The following is a 15,523-nucleotide window of genomic DNA, read 5'->3' as shown; positions in this document are numbered from 1 at the left end:
CAAAATGCTGACTAATGATACCAGCATAAGCACCCGGCAAGTAAGAAGATAACCAAAGGACTAGAAGAAGACACCCAGAGGAATAACTAGGGGAATATAAAGCAAATATTTATAAACCTGTAATCAGTCGTTTACGGAATGAGATGGTCGTGGAAATAGCTGCATCCTGTCCCATGTTTTAACAAAATTCATATTTCAAAAGTCCTGTCAGAGCATTTCAGAAGTTGGCATGACATGGAGACCAGCTCTGGTTCTGAGCCCCCTGCACTCAGCTTGAGTAGTTCGGTGGCATCAGAAACACCCAGAGGCTGCTGACACCTTCATATCTATGCATGCATTCATGTCTATTACAATACCCAGCAGTGTTTTCCTTTTGGGAAAGCAAAAAAATACTCAGGTGAACAAATGAAAGCCAGAAGACAGGAGGTAAAATATTCCAGCTATCAGTTACTTTCCAGATGACCTCTGCTAGTTATTGATGACTGTGGACCACCCCTAAGCAACCTGTAGTTTTGAAGGGAGTCACCTTATTTTCAGAGGTGACAGGTTTCAGTCACCTTATTTTCCAAAGTGACAGTATGCGTATACAGTGGCGTATGAGGAACAGTGGTGGGACTTCTACAGAAACAGTCCTAGAAAAAAAAAAAAAAATGCTTTTGTACTCATTTTTTCTTTGCACCTTATTAAGATGGCATAAAACTCTCTTTGTGCTGTGAGTGTCAGTAATTGCGAAGAAAATAAGTCCTGTAATCATGCTCTACAGCTCTGTTTCCTCTGTGAATCTCAAAATATTTTACAAAGGAAGAGAAATATTGCTATTCCTATTTAAAGTGGATGGTTCCCATTTCACAGATTTAGTTACCATACCACACAATCCCCTCCGGCAGCAGTAATGCTTCCTCAGTTTAGCTCTAGGTATAAAGAGGATCAGCCCAGGGATGCATTTTAACCAACATGCATGAGAGAAGCAAACACATGGCTCGGAGCATTTTGTTTCAAAGTCTGCATCTCTAGAGGACATATGAAGGTTGGAGAAGATCCCTCTCAGAGACACACACAGCCCAAACACCTGTATATTCTTTTGGGTTTATTTCATAGGATGATTTTTCTTTCCATTCTGCTCTAGCAGCACATCTTCCTGACAACTGGAAATGGTTAGAAAACAGCAGGAAAATGGGGGTGGGAGGGAAGCGAGGGAAAAAGAGAATATCTACATGCTGCTTTAAATATTTTCCAGATTTGAGGTTTAAGGGCTGGAGGAGGAGAAGGAGGGGCCTGTTTTTATAAAAAGCATGGGAATCCAAAAGTCGAAATCTTTAAATTTCCAAATGCTAAAATTCAATGGCACTAAGTCAAAACAGATGTTTCATTTTGTTTTTGCATTTTAAAAATGGATGTATATTTGAATATTGTCATTTCATAGCAAAAGATTTTGTTTTAAGAAGTGTTATAAAAAGCTCCATTTTTATTCTACTTGATTTTTTTTGAAAGCAACTTCCCAAGGGAAGTTTCAACAGGAAAAAAGAAGGGGAGTTACGACCTCCCCTACCTCCAAGCTTGAGTTTAATCCACAATGCAGACAGCTCCAGCTCACCTTGTGGTCTTTATTATGCTGTGCTCAGAAAAAGATGGACCAAAGAAGGGGTTTGGGTATTCCCTATAGGATATTATCTGATGATATAATGAATTAGGGGCATTGCAGACTTTACCTTTTACCACTTACGATTTATGGGGGAAGAATAGAATATAAAGCTGAAGAAGAGTAGAACATTTTCTTTTTAAATTTATTTATGTTGCTATGTAGAAATAGTATATTACTATAATACTATCATTTCATAGCTCTGAGGTGTCTTGGTTTGTTTTTCTTTTTCTGTCAATTTTCTCAAAATGTTTAATATACTTTTTATAATCAATACTTGACATTTTGTACTTCAGCAATGATTTTTTTTTTTTTTGAAAGATGGTGTTATAGTCATTGGAAGAACCTTAAAGCAGTTCATGTAGATATACATATTCAGTATATGCAAATGCACATATAACTGTATTTTCATTTAAAATATATTTTAATACAACATACCTTTAATACAAATGCAAATAAACACATCTTCTGAAGACTGACTTTCCTTAGCTTAACTGTTTTATATGTTTTAAATACTGCTTCAAGGAAGATATAGTTGAATACTTGCAAAGAAGTGTAAAATCTTTTATAATTTTTTAAACTCTGCAAACCAATTCCTTTGTAAGGATTCCTACAACACCACGGTGACATTTATGCAAATGTGCCCACTGAGATGAGACTGAAAGACTGGAGAAAGCAGTTAAAGGGATTTTTTGGTATAACAGATAAGGGTAATCTGAAAGAATTTCAGAAGGAAAGAAAAATGCAGTTGCAAAATATGGATTTAATGGTGTGGATCATGGTGTGGATCTGCGGGGGGGGGGGGGGGGGGGAGGGGAGAGAAAGGAAAATGTGCCCGAGGATTCAAACAAAAAAAATGCTAGAACTGCTTTGTGAATGACAAAAATAGCTTCTGTGTGCTATTTTTATCTTTAGCAAAGTAAGTCTAAGTAGCACACAAGAGCCCAGGGTCAGACTTTTAAAACACAAAGACTGGAGATAAGATGTGTTGGGTGCAGAGAGAAGTGTGTTATCTGGCATCTGACTCCCACTGCAAATCAAGAGGTGAGCAGCCTATTTTAACTTTAAAAAGTCAGCCCCCACCTCCACCTACAAGCTGTGAGCAAGTAGCATTTCCTCTTTCACATGTTTTTCCATAAACCTTCAAAGAGCCACAGTGGCAGAGCCCAGAGTGCCTCAGGAGTGGAGCAGTGCATCAGGGCTTCACTCCTTTTCTCTGTAACATCTACACCCCATCAGCTGTCCCTTAACAGGACAGCGGAAGAAAATAAATGCATTAAGTTGGATTCCTTCATAGCTGTTCTGAGTGTGTGATTTCAAGGGCAAGAAGAAAGCCTGTAGCTTTCCAAAAGGGCAGTGTTTACCCACTCTGGCCTTTAGTCACACATTATGTGCAAACTTTAGGCAACCTTTTATTTCTTCCCTGAATTACCATGAAGTGGGCTTCTAGCAGTGCTTCTGTACCCAGAACCACACTTCCCCAGGGCAACAAAGGGCAGCCCACATCACAATGTTGTGAGGGGCAAGCTGTCAAAACCTGCTCCTCCCTATGCTTCGGGTCCGCTGCTCAGGCTGTCCACGTGGAAGGCCACCAAAGAGCAATGCTGTGCTTGCAATTGCCTATGTTTAGCACCAATGCCTCTGCCCTGTCTCTCAAGTCTGCTTGCTGCCTGCAGGTTGGGTACATTTCATTTTATTCTGAGAGTGCAGCTGATGGTTGCTTTTGGTTTGAGACAGGCAAAGCACTTCTGTCAAAGGGCCAAAGCAGAACAGCAGCTGCAGCCCAAAAAGCTCACTCCTTTTGTTTCCATTGGGATATTCTCTGTTATTATGCAACTCTGAAAGTAATAAAAAACAAAGGATTCCAAGCAGCAGTTAAATAATTTTAAGGAAGAGGTTAATACAGACTACGCAGAAAGATACAGATCACAGGAGAGTTTTCAGTGTAAGTAGACAAGCAGCCCAGGGTGAGACAGTGAGACATAAAGAGAGCACGTATCTCACTCAGCGTCACACAGGAAACTGGTTGGGGTGGTAGAGAATTCTGAAGTCAACCTGGTGCCTCACTCCATTTCTCCGACCCTAAAACTGTGTGTCACAAGTCCCTTGTGCCCAGTCCACTTCTCCATGGCTCAGGAGCAAATCCTCAGCTCAACAATTGTCCAAGTCAGTTTTTACTCTTTGGTTCAAACCTCTCTCTCTTTAAGTGTGTGGTAAGATAAGTCTGCCGTAAGGTAGGTAGTTCTGATTCATTAAAGGAAGTATATTCTTATGACTGTTTCAGCACTGAAGTCTTATTTCAATGCTTATTAATATTTGCAGAACACTATTAGGACTCCTTTTACTAATCACGAAATCAGTGGTACTGAAAAGGGTTGCTTTTTCCCTCAGAATCAGCATTTTGAGTTCTTTTTTCCTTTCTTTGATTGTTTGTGTTCCTTTTGCTTCTCAAGCCAGCCCATCCTATTTTCTCTCAAGCAATACGAAAAGAAAGTAACTGACCTACCACAGCTCAGCTCTTGTACAAACTGGATTTGTGGAGTCATGGACTTTGGGAAAGGCAGTTGTCAGAGCAGTCTGGCTGCTTGGCTGATGGTGCCGCCTCCCCACAGCCCTGGCTTAGTGCTTGCACTGTTTGCAGAGCTGGACGGCATTGTCACACACCATTAGTTGCCTGAGAATTAAGCAGGTTGTATAATTGTGTTCTCAAGAAATTATTACTTCTTGACAGTCCCTTTGTTTTGAGATTAGCCTCTATTTTACTGTAACTGAGCCACTGAAGAATGTCTTGCAGCATTTCATGATTGCTCAGAGCTGATCAAGTGCAACCAATGATTAACAGCACATTCACTGTGGTTCTTGGACGCCTGGCAATCTGCATTGTGGCACCCAGTCCCCAGCATCTGCTACATTTAGAAAATATGGTGAAAAATGGGGCCTTTGTAATGTTTCTGTGAAGATGTTTAAGCATGTTTGCTTGCCGCGTGTTTGCAGTAATCAACTCCATTATCCCTGTGCTGGTGGAACTTGTGAGCCCTGAGCTATGTCTTGGCACCTGCACGCAGACATTGTATAAATACATATGTAGCAGATTTTCAAGCTGCTCAGGACTGGACTAGCTATTGCTTTTGCTTCCTGGCAATCTCCTCGTAAGTGAGTTTATTGGCACAAATACTCTTCAGTTAAAACAAGTCTGCAGTGGCTCTTATAGGAGTCTATTTTGAATTGGTATCATGCAAAATCTCACTAGGAGCCCAGTTCCCTAAGGTACAGACATCTGATCAAGGAATGTGCTGGAGCACTCGCATCCTGCAAAAACATGCTCAGCTTCACGCTTTTGTATGATAATAAATACTTGCAGGGAACTGGTATTTTGTAGCACCACTCCCCATCCTAAAACTCATCATGCTCTCACTTCAACCCTCTCCCTACTGTGCTTTCCATCAGCCAAGTCCCCAGCCCAGAAGAGGCAGAGAAAACCTCCCCCTGAAACACCTCATAAAAAGACGAGATGCTGGGATCTCTGGTGCTGGGACGGTCCTGGCGGGCTGTGGCCCCAGCAGACCTGCAAGCAGCTTCCCTCCACCCCTGCTGGAGAAGCAAACAGGCCCAGCCGCGGTCTGCTCCACATCTGGTTGGCCGCCCCAACGTCTGGCACTGAGTCCGTGGGGATATTTGCAGTCTGTCGAGTGGTTTGATGAACATGTCAATACAATGGTCAAGCACGTCAGTTTTCATTTTACGTAGCCTTGCCAAAGTATGTTTTTTATTTCAAGCGAGGCTATTTTGAAGCTCACTTTCATTCTTCTATGATGTCTCACAGATTACCAAAATTCATTTTTGGAAGGCTGAAGCTGGCTCTACGGCTCAGTCCCTGCTCCTGCTGAGCTGCCCAGGGGATCCTGCGCACGTTCCTCGCTACCCCGAGCTCCAGCACTGCCAGGTCAGATGGCCTTCACCACTCCTCTTTGCCTGTATGAAAAAATCCCACCACCACTCACATTTTGCAGTGCTTAGACATAACTGGGGCCAGGCTCTGTCCCTGCTGGAAAGGAGTGGGCAGGATATAAGCGGTGTAAGAGCTTTCCCACAACAGGGGAGTAACCACAGAAATAATGCCCCAGCATTGCTGAAGCTGCAGCCAGCCTCTGGGAGGGCTGTCCGCTCATAGAGATGAGGACACCCAGGAAAGCTAATCCTTATTAATCTTTAAAGTGGATTGGATAAACTAAATTAAACTCCCACATAGATACTTTTACTTGTCGAAAGGGAAGAAGCACTGGCAACCACTGTGATTTATTTAACAGTGTCCACAGGGCAGTTTAATTCAATTTAATTAATCCATTTTGGAATTCACTCCTTTAATTAAATTCAAGTTCACTTTCTAAATATCTGATCTGTTGACAAGCCCTAAATGAATAGCCCTTCAAACAAGGTTGTCTGTTTTGCTAACTGAAAAATGGAAGAAATAATTCTAGGACAATGGTATTGCTGAAGGGAAGGGGGCTGTAAAAGGAGCCGGTACAAGAGCGTGCTTGGCTTTGTTTTCAATTGCAAGCAATTCCATGACATTTCATATACTTTTATATTTCTGCTTTGGATTTCTAAGGAAGAATTCAAGATACAATTAAATGATAATAATGTCTCCTGGTTCTGTAAGGAATCATCCAGTTTCTGTAAACCTGTAATGATTTAAAGCTTATAAAAAGCAAGACCAAGCACATTCCCATAGAGTTATGTGTCATAAGTGGAGCCTACTCATCCTCAGGCTCTACCCCAGGTGCCAAGAATGAGCAGAAAGTTACATTTGTTTTTACACAAAGAAATGCCAACACTTTTGGTTCAGCGAGCTATAAACTCAGGAGATCCAAGTCCACCTCATTTTGACAAGATGCTGCTTTTCAGCAGGTTTCCTGTCTTTGCATAGCTGTCATGGAACTATCCCCGCTGCCCAGTTGGCTGACTTTAGGAAAAAGAACAATAGGAATAAGAGCTGATAACACAGAGTGACTAATGACTAGTGCATTTATGGTACTGCTGTTTATGGTCTGATGCCCCAACGTGTGGTATTTTCATGATGCATGAATACATTTGTGCATAGAAACCATCCAAAGTCTGGTAAAAAGCAGACGCTGAGTGGAAGTCTTCACTTTCTTGAATTGCTGTTTATTATCTAAGAAGCTTTGGGCAACAAAGATACAATTCTCAAAGGGGTTATTAGACATTACCTTAATCCAACAAAGCACTTCAGTGCAGAACTCCAGAGTTCTGCTGGCTGTTTAAGCCAGAGGGCTCTGCAGCACCTTGGTTATCCAGTCCCATGTGAAAGAGCTTCCAGCCCACCAACAGTTAAAAATGCAGCTGCAGCATTCCAGTAATAACATCCGGGAAATCTCAGCTCCCATAAGATCCCACTGACCACAAAAATCTTCCAAGCTTAAACACTCAGAAAATTGATTGCTGCTACTTAAAAAAAAAAAAATAAAAAAAAAAAAAAAAAAAAAAAAAAAACAAAAAAAACTGTCTAGTGATAGCAGCTTTATGAAATAGATTTGTAGCAGCAGTTATGGTCAGTATCAAGTGGATTTCCTCTCTGGCAGGAGAGAATGATATCAGCACACACTGTCCTCCAAAGGTCTAAGAACACAAATCCTCGAGGGACTGTTCAAAGACATTTCTCTTGAGCCCTCAAGAAAGGGGAAGCTGGGCATTAGAAGTCATCACTCTGCGCAGTTATGCAAGCTCCGGCCTCTGATTCGCAACCCCTCCCACAACTTTTAGCCAATTTTCAGATCAGACGTTGCAGCCCCAGATGCATAAAGTACAATAAATAGCCCTGTGGATAATCTGGCAGTTATCCATTAAGGGGCTGATGGGCTTTGGTGCATACATCCACTGTGATATGGGCACAGCAGGTCTTCACTAAATGCATGGCTGCTGCCTCAGCTTCTCCTCTTTCAGGATACTTCTCCTGGGGCTGAGTTGTCCTGAATTTGCCTTTAAAAGTAAAGATGAGTCTGAGCACACAACATAGCTCCAATGTCTCTTTGCAGATTTTCCATGGGCTGCCATGATGATCATCACAGACTCCTCGGAGGGTCTTCCTGCCTGGAGGGTGAGGAAGTGCTGGCTCTATGAGGAGACTTTTCCTGCATTGGTAGGGTCTCTCCACAGCTCTTTCACTTCAGTATTTTCTTCTGGCCCCCATATGGTCAGCGGCATACTTCACAGCTTTAAGGAAATAACTTATATGAGCCAAGGCATCTTCCTCCTCCTCCTCCAATTTCTACCTCAATGAGTATACTGAACAAAACACTGTATGGCTGATCATGCCCCTGCCCCAACCCTTAAATATACCACTTCATTTATTTTTTTTCAGGGCTTTTTCTCAGGCACCTTACAGTTTTCCTTAGCTTTTCCTTTCATTAAGAAACCCACCTGCTTTCTGCCCCCCCCCGCCTTCCCCGCAGTCCTGTACTACTGATGACCTCCATAGGGAGGCAGAGAAAATACCAGGTGAGAGCCCCACTGCACCGAACATGAAGCCAAACTGCAAATGAGAGGAGGGGGTAACACATAGGATTACACCTGTAGGCCTGAGCCCAGCTTACATCATATATCAGAGCACAAAAACCTGTGTTCTTAGGCAATGCTGTAGCACTTGTAGACTGATGAAGAATTCATTTTTCTCCTCCATACCTATTACCTGGGTTGATTGTCCTCAGTAAGAGGTGAATTGGGACCCCTTGCAGAGATGTGCTGGGTGGAGAACTGGCCGTGTCTCAGGGAATATCTGTCATCTGGGAAACTCTGCCTCTTCCCAGGTGGTACTGATTTCAGCATCTTGCCTTACTAACTCCTCCATGGCACCATGACAAAATTCAGATTTATCAGCACCTCTGGCATTAGGTATTTCAACAACACATGCATATGCCAAGATCAGCCTGAAAAAAAAGCTTGTATGATCTGAAATCTATATGCATTTCTTCCCCTTTTGAGACAACTTTGTTTCATTTTTAACAATAATTAGAGCCTCAAACGGCCACGACATCAACAGAGCACATGATATGGTATTTAGAGAGCAGCAATCACACAGGAGTTGAAGCAAAGCCGGTAAGCAGAAGCAACACATTTTATTAGACTTGGTGTGGTTACAGGAAGAAACAAATGAACTCTGGCCTTGTGTGCACAGAACATCTTCTAAATACTTTTTGTTTATTTTTCCCTCTCTAGAAACCATTCCTTTCTTCTTATTTAATACAAGGAGAAAGAAACAACTGGTAAAAATAAGAAAATGTTGGTTCCAGCAGAAATCAGAAATTATATATTACATTTTCTAAATGTTAAGATGTCACGTAAAATCTTGTATTCAAGCACAGTCTGTTTATTCCACCCCAGGTCTCGCCATTCAAAATACAGCCCAGTCCATGTTTCTCACTTATTGCTTTCATTTTTATCAAAATGAGTTAGTTCATGACTCCTTGCTAAACCATTTATTTGTGCCACACATACAGACCTTTTTTCTTTTTTTTTTCTGCTTATGCTATTTTTTCCAAGCACATTTTATGTTTTTATGTCACCATTTAAATCTTGTTAAAGATCTACTCTCTGAAGCACTATAACTGCAAAAAATAAAAACTGCAATCACAATATGCTGAATACTCAGATTCTTGTTTGGGATCAATCTATAAATCTGGATGAATTCACTAGTTCTATTTCTGAAAAACATGCAAGCACAGATGCAAAAGGAGAGAAATTATTTCAAGACACCAAAACTCAGTGGTAACCAAATCTCACATGATTTCTTTCAACTTCAGCCAAGAGCTTTGCCTTTGCTAATACCAAGGAAACTTGAAAGATTCAGAAAAATAATAGACGGAAATTCTTGCCTGGCAACTGTTTGCTTAAAAGCCAGTTCAACACCACATAATAATAGCCTGGGGTGGGCAAGGAAGGCATGGCCTTGCTCTCTTGGAAGGGCAGTTTGAGGCACTACAGACAAACAAAGTAATCACCGAGCTGCAATATACTACTCGATCTAAATCTTTCCACAAACAAAACCACAATGGGTGAATCAGAGATGTAGCCTGGGCACCAGCATTAACATCACTTGTTCCCACAGGAAAACGTCCTCACAGGGCAGGGGGCCAGAGGCGCCCACCAGCTCTGGGGTGACTCAGGCCTGGTCCCCACAGCCAAGAGCGGTCGGCACTGTGGCAGGGTGGGTAGGAAGACAGGGCTATGGGCTGTGCCTCCCAGCTTTCTGGAGGTGTGAGGGAGGGCTGACTCAGAGGAAAACTTGCCGTCTACCGAATTGGGTGACTGCTTGCAGCACCCGGGATTTTCCCTGAAAACTCCTGTTCAGAAATTCACCAGGAGCCTTACTGACTTACTGGTAAGGGGCCAAGCAGTGCCAAAATCATCACGCAGAGAGAGAAATTGGGTCTGCTTAGTGGATGTCCTCTTTTTGGTTTATAGGCTGTAGACTTTGGTTTTAACTCAGCTAACCCACCTGAAGTGCCAGGGAAAATTTTGCCTGAGAAGAACTTGCACAGTGCTGTTCCACAGTACCATGCAATTTTGCAGATAAATTATATTAGTTTCACATTTATGGGAGCATTCTGCTGTGGGCCATTGCTACAAACTGAGCCTCTGTGACAACACCAAAGGAAAATGCAGTAACAGCACCAGGCAACATCTGAGATCACTCCTGCTACAAGGTCTGCCTCATCTTCCTTCCTATTAGCAGAGAATTTCAAATAAAATTTATATTCAGTTAGCTAAATGCATTTCTGCAATGTCCTTTAAAGGCAATGCATATCTTCTTTTCAGGAAGCAGTGTGACCCAGTGTGAACAGGGAACCTAAAATTTTTTAGTCAACTTCTTTTTTTTTTTTTCCCTCTGATTTCTATCCATTATCTTAAGTGGACTTCTTCCCCAGATATTTTTATGCATCTAGTTTGAGTCAGCTTCGTTCCATACTTATTTTAAAAGCTTTATATCACTAAGCAGTCTTTAATGATAAGCAGTGAAAATGTTGTAAAAACTGGTGCTGTTTTTTTTTTTTGTTTGTTTGTTTTTTCTTTTTTGGCAGGTTCTGCTGTTGTTTATGGTAGCACTAGTTTTGAACAACTCAATTTATTTTGTTTATCTGTATTATTATTCATATTCCTGACAGCAGAAACTGGCAGCCTTTTAAGACGGCTGCTGAGCCAATCTGTACTTTGTTGTTCCACTGTGCACCTAAAATGAACACTTTCTAAAATCCATCACATTTATCTGTGGTAGCAGTGTGTCTCACAAGTTTCATTAGTGATTACAAACATGATTTTCCTTTGCAGGAGATAACAAGTCTCATTTACATCAACTTCAAGGAGTCCTTCCTTGAGAAGACAAAGTATTAGAGCCATTGGACCATTTACAAGTGAAATAAGCTGTGTGGTAGCAATGGGCTTGCAGTTTATTTCTCAAGCTGTGTAAAAAAAAATTTTTTTTTTTTTCTGAATGTGGTCCCAAATATTTTCAGCTTTTGTAGCTGTCTCATTGCAAGTGCATTTTTTTTTTTTTTTTCTCTGAGGATTTAAGCAAGTAGATAGCTGTGCATACATTGCCTGGCCTGGCTTACTGACAAGGTACCCCTATTTGTCCACAAACAGACAGAAATTACCAAACAAGCTGTTGGTTTAAAACACACTTTTTTCCTTCTGCTTCTGTTATTTTTCCACTGGCCAGCCCCAAAGTCCATATTCCGAAAAAAGTTTCCAGTGCTAGGGTCTGCTTTGTTTCAGCAGAACAGAGTTCAAGGCTTTTCTCCTACACATAACAACGTGAGATCTAAGGCTACTTGAACCTGGCTACCTTCAAAATAGGGCTACAAAGGAGTCATAAGAAGAAAACCCCAACCAGTCTGCTACGGGAAGGGTGCTGAGTACCCAGAAAAAGCATGGTAGCTTTCAAAAGGAGTTTTCATGTTGTTGTTGTGTCACTTACTCAAAGACTCTTTTTAGTGGCAAAAACAATCAGTGGTGACATTATTTTGTTGTTGTTGCAAATGCAATGCCTTTCAACTTCCTTTCACTTTCAGGTATCTCTGATGATCTTCTGCCAAAATCAAGGGAAGTCAAGGGCCAGATAAGTCCCATCCTCATAACGAGAAACCCAGTGCTGGTGATGTGAGACTTTCCCATGCCAAGCCCTCAATGCCAGCAGCAGAGCTGCAGGCTACACCTCCTGCAGGAGAGGCGAGAAGCCACAGGACAGGATGGGCAGGGGAAATATCTGCAGCTTATCTTTACCCAGAATCTGGGCAGACCTGCTCCTTCCTCAGCCTGCTTGCTTTCCCTTCATCAAGCACAGAGAGGTAGAAAATTTCTGAAGGTGAATGCTGAGCAAAGTTGAGAACAGCAGGAGAAAATGTGGAGGAGGAGCAAACCATCCTCTGAGTTATTTCATTCACTCAGTCTACTGATAAGGCCCTGTATCATTCCTATGTAAAACTCTCTCTCACACTAATTCTGCATTTCTACTCCATCCTGTCTCCTGTAAGCACAACGTTCTGCTTCTGCACCAGCAATTTGGACCTGTCTCTCCTGCAGTCTGCTGAGCAATTATGGATCCCCTTCTCTAGGAAAATTCACACCGCTGCTAGCTGGACTGAAAGCTGCTAAATGAATTCTTCAAATGTCTGCCAGTGCATATGGTCGCTTCCCGTTTTTGTCAGCGTTCAACCTTCTGCCTGTATTCTCCACCATTCGGTCTCTATCTTTCTCCCCTCCAGTCAGCTTTGCATTTCCTGCCACTCACAGCCAGCCTCCCTTCCCCCTGGAAGATAAAATGGAACTATCCTAACAACCTTTGACACATTCATGAAGAATAAACTTATCTGCAAATATCAGGCACTAAATCTACCCACATCTAAGACAATTCCATTCCATTTGGAGACTGAGAAACAGCATAGATTATCTCAAGGAAACTCAGAAAGAAGGGAGCTTTTGGCAGCATCTGCCAACATTTCCTGCTGTATATTCATTCTTCTTTTTTTTTTTTTTTTTTTTTTTTTTCCTTTCCCTGCAGGGAAACACTGCAATCAATATTTTAAATAATATTTTTACTTCTTTGATCTACAATCAGACCCGTGTTTCCCTTGATTTTGGCAGAAGATCATCAGAGATACCTGAAAGTGAAAGGAAGTTGAAAGACATTGTGCTTGCAACAACAGTAACAACAACAACAAAAAAACCAATTTTCTATACCCACAGGGAAAAAATAAAAAAAAAATAAAAAAAAATAAAAAAAAAATGCGTATTAAATAGCACCAACGCTGATGAAACCACGTTCTTGTCTACTTGTCTGTTGCTTTCTTGAGCAGCACACAGCTGTACCGATTATGGCTGAGATGATAAAAATTTCCACCCTTCACCACACAACCAGAAGTTTTTGCTCTGGGCTGAAACATAGCAGGCTGGCATCTATGATTAAGCTAATGGCAATTGAGATGGATGCAAGCTCTTAGACATCACTGCGTTTCCCTGGTGAGCCCATGCTCCCATGCAAACTATATCTAGGAGTGGGAGAGAAGCCTCCTGCTGCCACAAGGCTCTCTTGGAGCAAATGTTCCCAAAGATTACGGCATTATTCATCACAATAGTATCTCTCATTAGCAGATGGCTATCACAAGGCAAGGCTTCTAGGGAAAGACAATTTCTTTTATTAGACTAGTTGGCATATTAGGAAGAAATGAGTAAGCTTTCAGGAACACAAACGCTACTTCAAGGCACCATTTGAAACTGTTTTCAACCCATTTGTTCCCCAGCCACTTGCTCCTTGGAGAGGATTTTCTGTCATTCAGGGAAGTTCAGCAGACAAATGTACCAAGTTACCCTCTCCCAGAATTTGATCTGTCAGATTGATTTTACACCACAGATGCATTTGTATCACATAGCTGTGATGCCTCCTAGTGCAGGAACTGGAGGGATATTTTTTACACTTCCAGATGAAAGTGGGTCCTGCACCAGCAATGAGCACCCTGGGGGCTGCAGCAGGCAGGGAGTACTCATGAGGAAAGGAGACAGGTGATACTACTCTGACAAGGGGGTTCCCAAACCAGGTCTTCCTTTGGGGCTCCCAGGAGACCATCATACAACATAGTCCAGCACAATTAAAGAGCACCAGGGACTTTCCCATGACCCACCTCACAGCACATTTGACTGTGCCTGATGCTGTGTCTTCATGCTGTGAAGCCAGAGATGGGGAAGAGTGCTTCCTTTAGGGCAGGCACCACAGTCTGTAGCAGGGGAAGAGCTCCAGCCACTGCAGCCGTGCGCATGCCCTGTGGCTGACGAGAGGCGTGGAGGATGTGTGTGATGCCGGCAGTGGGTGACAAGCGGGGGCAGATGCCCTGGTGCCAGCAGGACTCAGCATCACTCACACAGCGAGGGACACGGCTCACAAAGACAGAGTCACCCCAGCAAGCTGTCACACCACTGTCTGCACACATACTTCTGCTTCAGGACAGACTGTGTGCTGCTCTGCCTACCCCTTTAATCATCTTCACCTCCTCTGGAGCACCTTCTTGGTTTAAGTGCCAGACTCATGCTGCAATCACCTCCCAAATTCTTTTTGATGCCCTTTTCCTGAATGCTGAGTCTTCACAAATTAAGCATGCCAAAGCTTGTGTGCATCTTTTTCTTAGTGCACTTCCCATTTTGAAAAATACAGCCTGACCATGTGGAAAGGTTAGCTTGTGTATCGTTATCAGAAGCTCACGCATTTTGTAATTTTCCTAAGATCTCAGCTCTTGGCATACAGCAAGGTTTGGGCTTTCCATTTTGCTAAGTACAGTTCTAGCCCTTTTGGAAGTAGAAGTGGAAGACTTGAAAATGAAATGCTCTCTGTTCAGAAAATAAAGGACAACCAAAACCAGAATCCACAGTTATTATTTTAAAAATACATGATGTCAAATCATCTCAATTTATTTGAAGGCCTGGGGCTGGCAGCACAAAACCTGCCTCAAATTCTCTGAGGTCGCAGGGAGATATATCTGTATTGCAAAAGGACAGCAATAGAGATTCATTCTCGTCCTGTTAGCATCCATCATCACTCTGCAAGGCACAGACACACACACACCATTTCAAGCAGTCTGGGCCACATCCTTATTTAGAGAATAGTCTCAGCTTCCTTGTACATTTGCTCTGTGCATGCTCATGCCATGCAACACATTAACATAACAGTTGACAGAATTAATCAGCAGTAATAGAAGCACTTGCATGACTTGACCCGTATAATCTCTTTGAGGACATCTTTCTCCTGCCTGCTCTTTCGCTCACCCTGTGCTTTTACATCTAGCTCTCTTATTTTTACCCATCATCTGCAGGGCAATTCGAGCATATTGCAGCATGAGTGTGATTACTAAGCTACACAGCAGAAGTTACTTTTGGCAGTGGTTATTGTAAAGTGGGTAAATATAGCTGTAAAGCTGTTCTAGGGCAGTTTTTTTTTTTTTTTTCCCCCTCTAAATGAAAATCTGTATCAGAAAAACATCACTCAGTTTGAGACTAAATACATCAGTGAGTAAATAAATCCAATTAAGTTTTGGAAAAAAAAAAAATAGGTAAAGCAAAAAAGTTTTAAAATAAATTGAAGGATTTTTTTTCCTTGGAAATGACCACAAGAGTTATTACGCCTGACTGCAGATTTTACTCTTTTGTCCTCGTGTGTTTTGTTGTTAATGCAGTATATTTCACCTAATCAAAGGACACCAGGACAATGAAAAATTTAGACCAGGGCAATGAAAAATTTTACAGACCTAAGGGCCTTTCTTATGATAAGAAATGAAAATACCTGATTTTGTTTCATGAGAGAACGTGAGTAACTCAAGAAAGCAG

The 15,523-nt window shown here is 42.0% G+C and overlaps 1 long non-coding RNA gene across 1 annotated transcript in view; it reads right to left on the bottom strand.

Moving 5' to 3' along the window:
• Nucleotides 1–14,031, bottom strand: part of LOC311433495 — a 99,940-nt gene extending 85,909 nt beyond the window's left edge. Inside the window, exon 1 of the long non-coding RNA XR_014690784.1 lies at nt 13,831–14,031. This is a non-coding gene — a long non-coding RNA (uncharacterized lncRNA). The remainder of the gene's footprint in view (nt 1–13,830) is intronic.
• Between the last annotated feature and the right edge of the window lie 1,492 nt (nt 14,032–15,523).

Source organism: Aythya ferina, assembly GCF_964211825.1.
Source record: "Aythya ferina genome assembly, chromosome: 3".
Taxonomy (NCBI): domain Eukaryota; kingdom Metazoa; phylum Chordata; class Aves; order Anseriformes; family Anatidae; genus Aythya; species Aythya ferina.
Note: the sequence above shows the minus strand (reverse complement) of the source record. Positions and strands in the feature narration are given on the sequence as shown.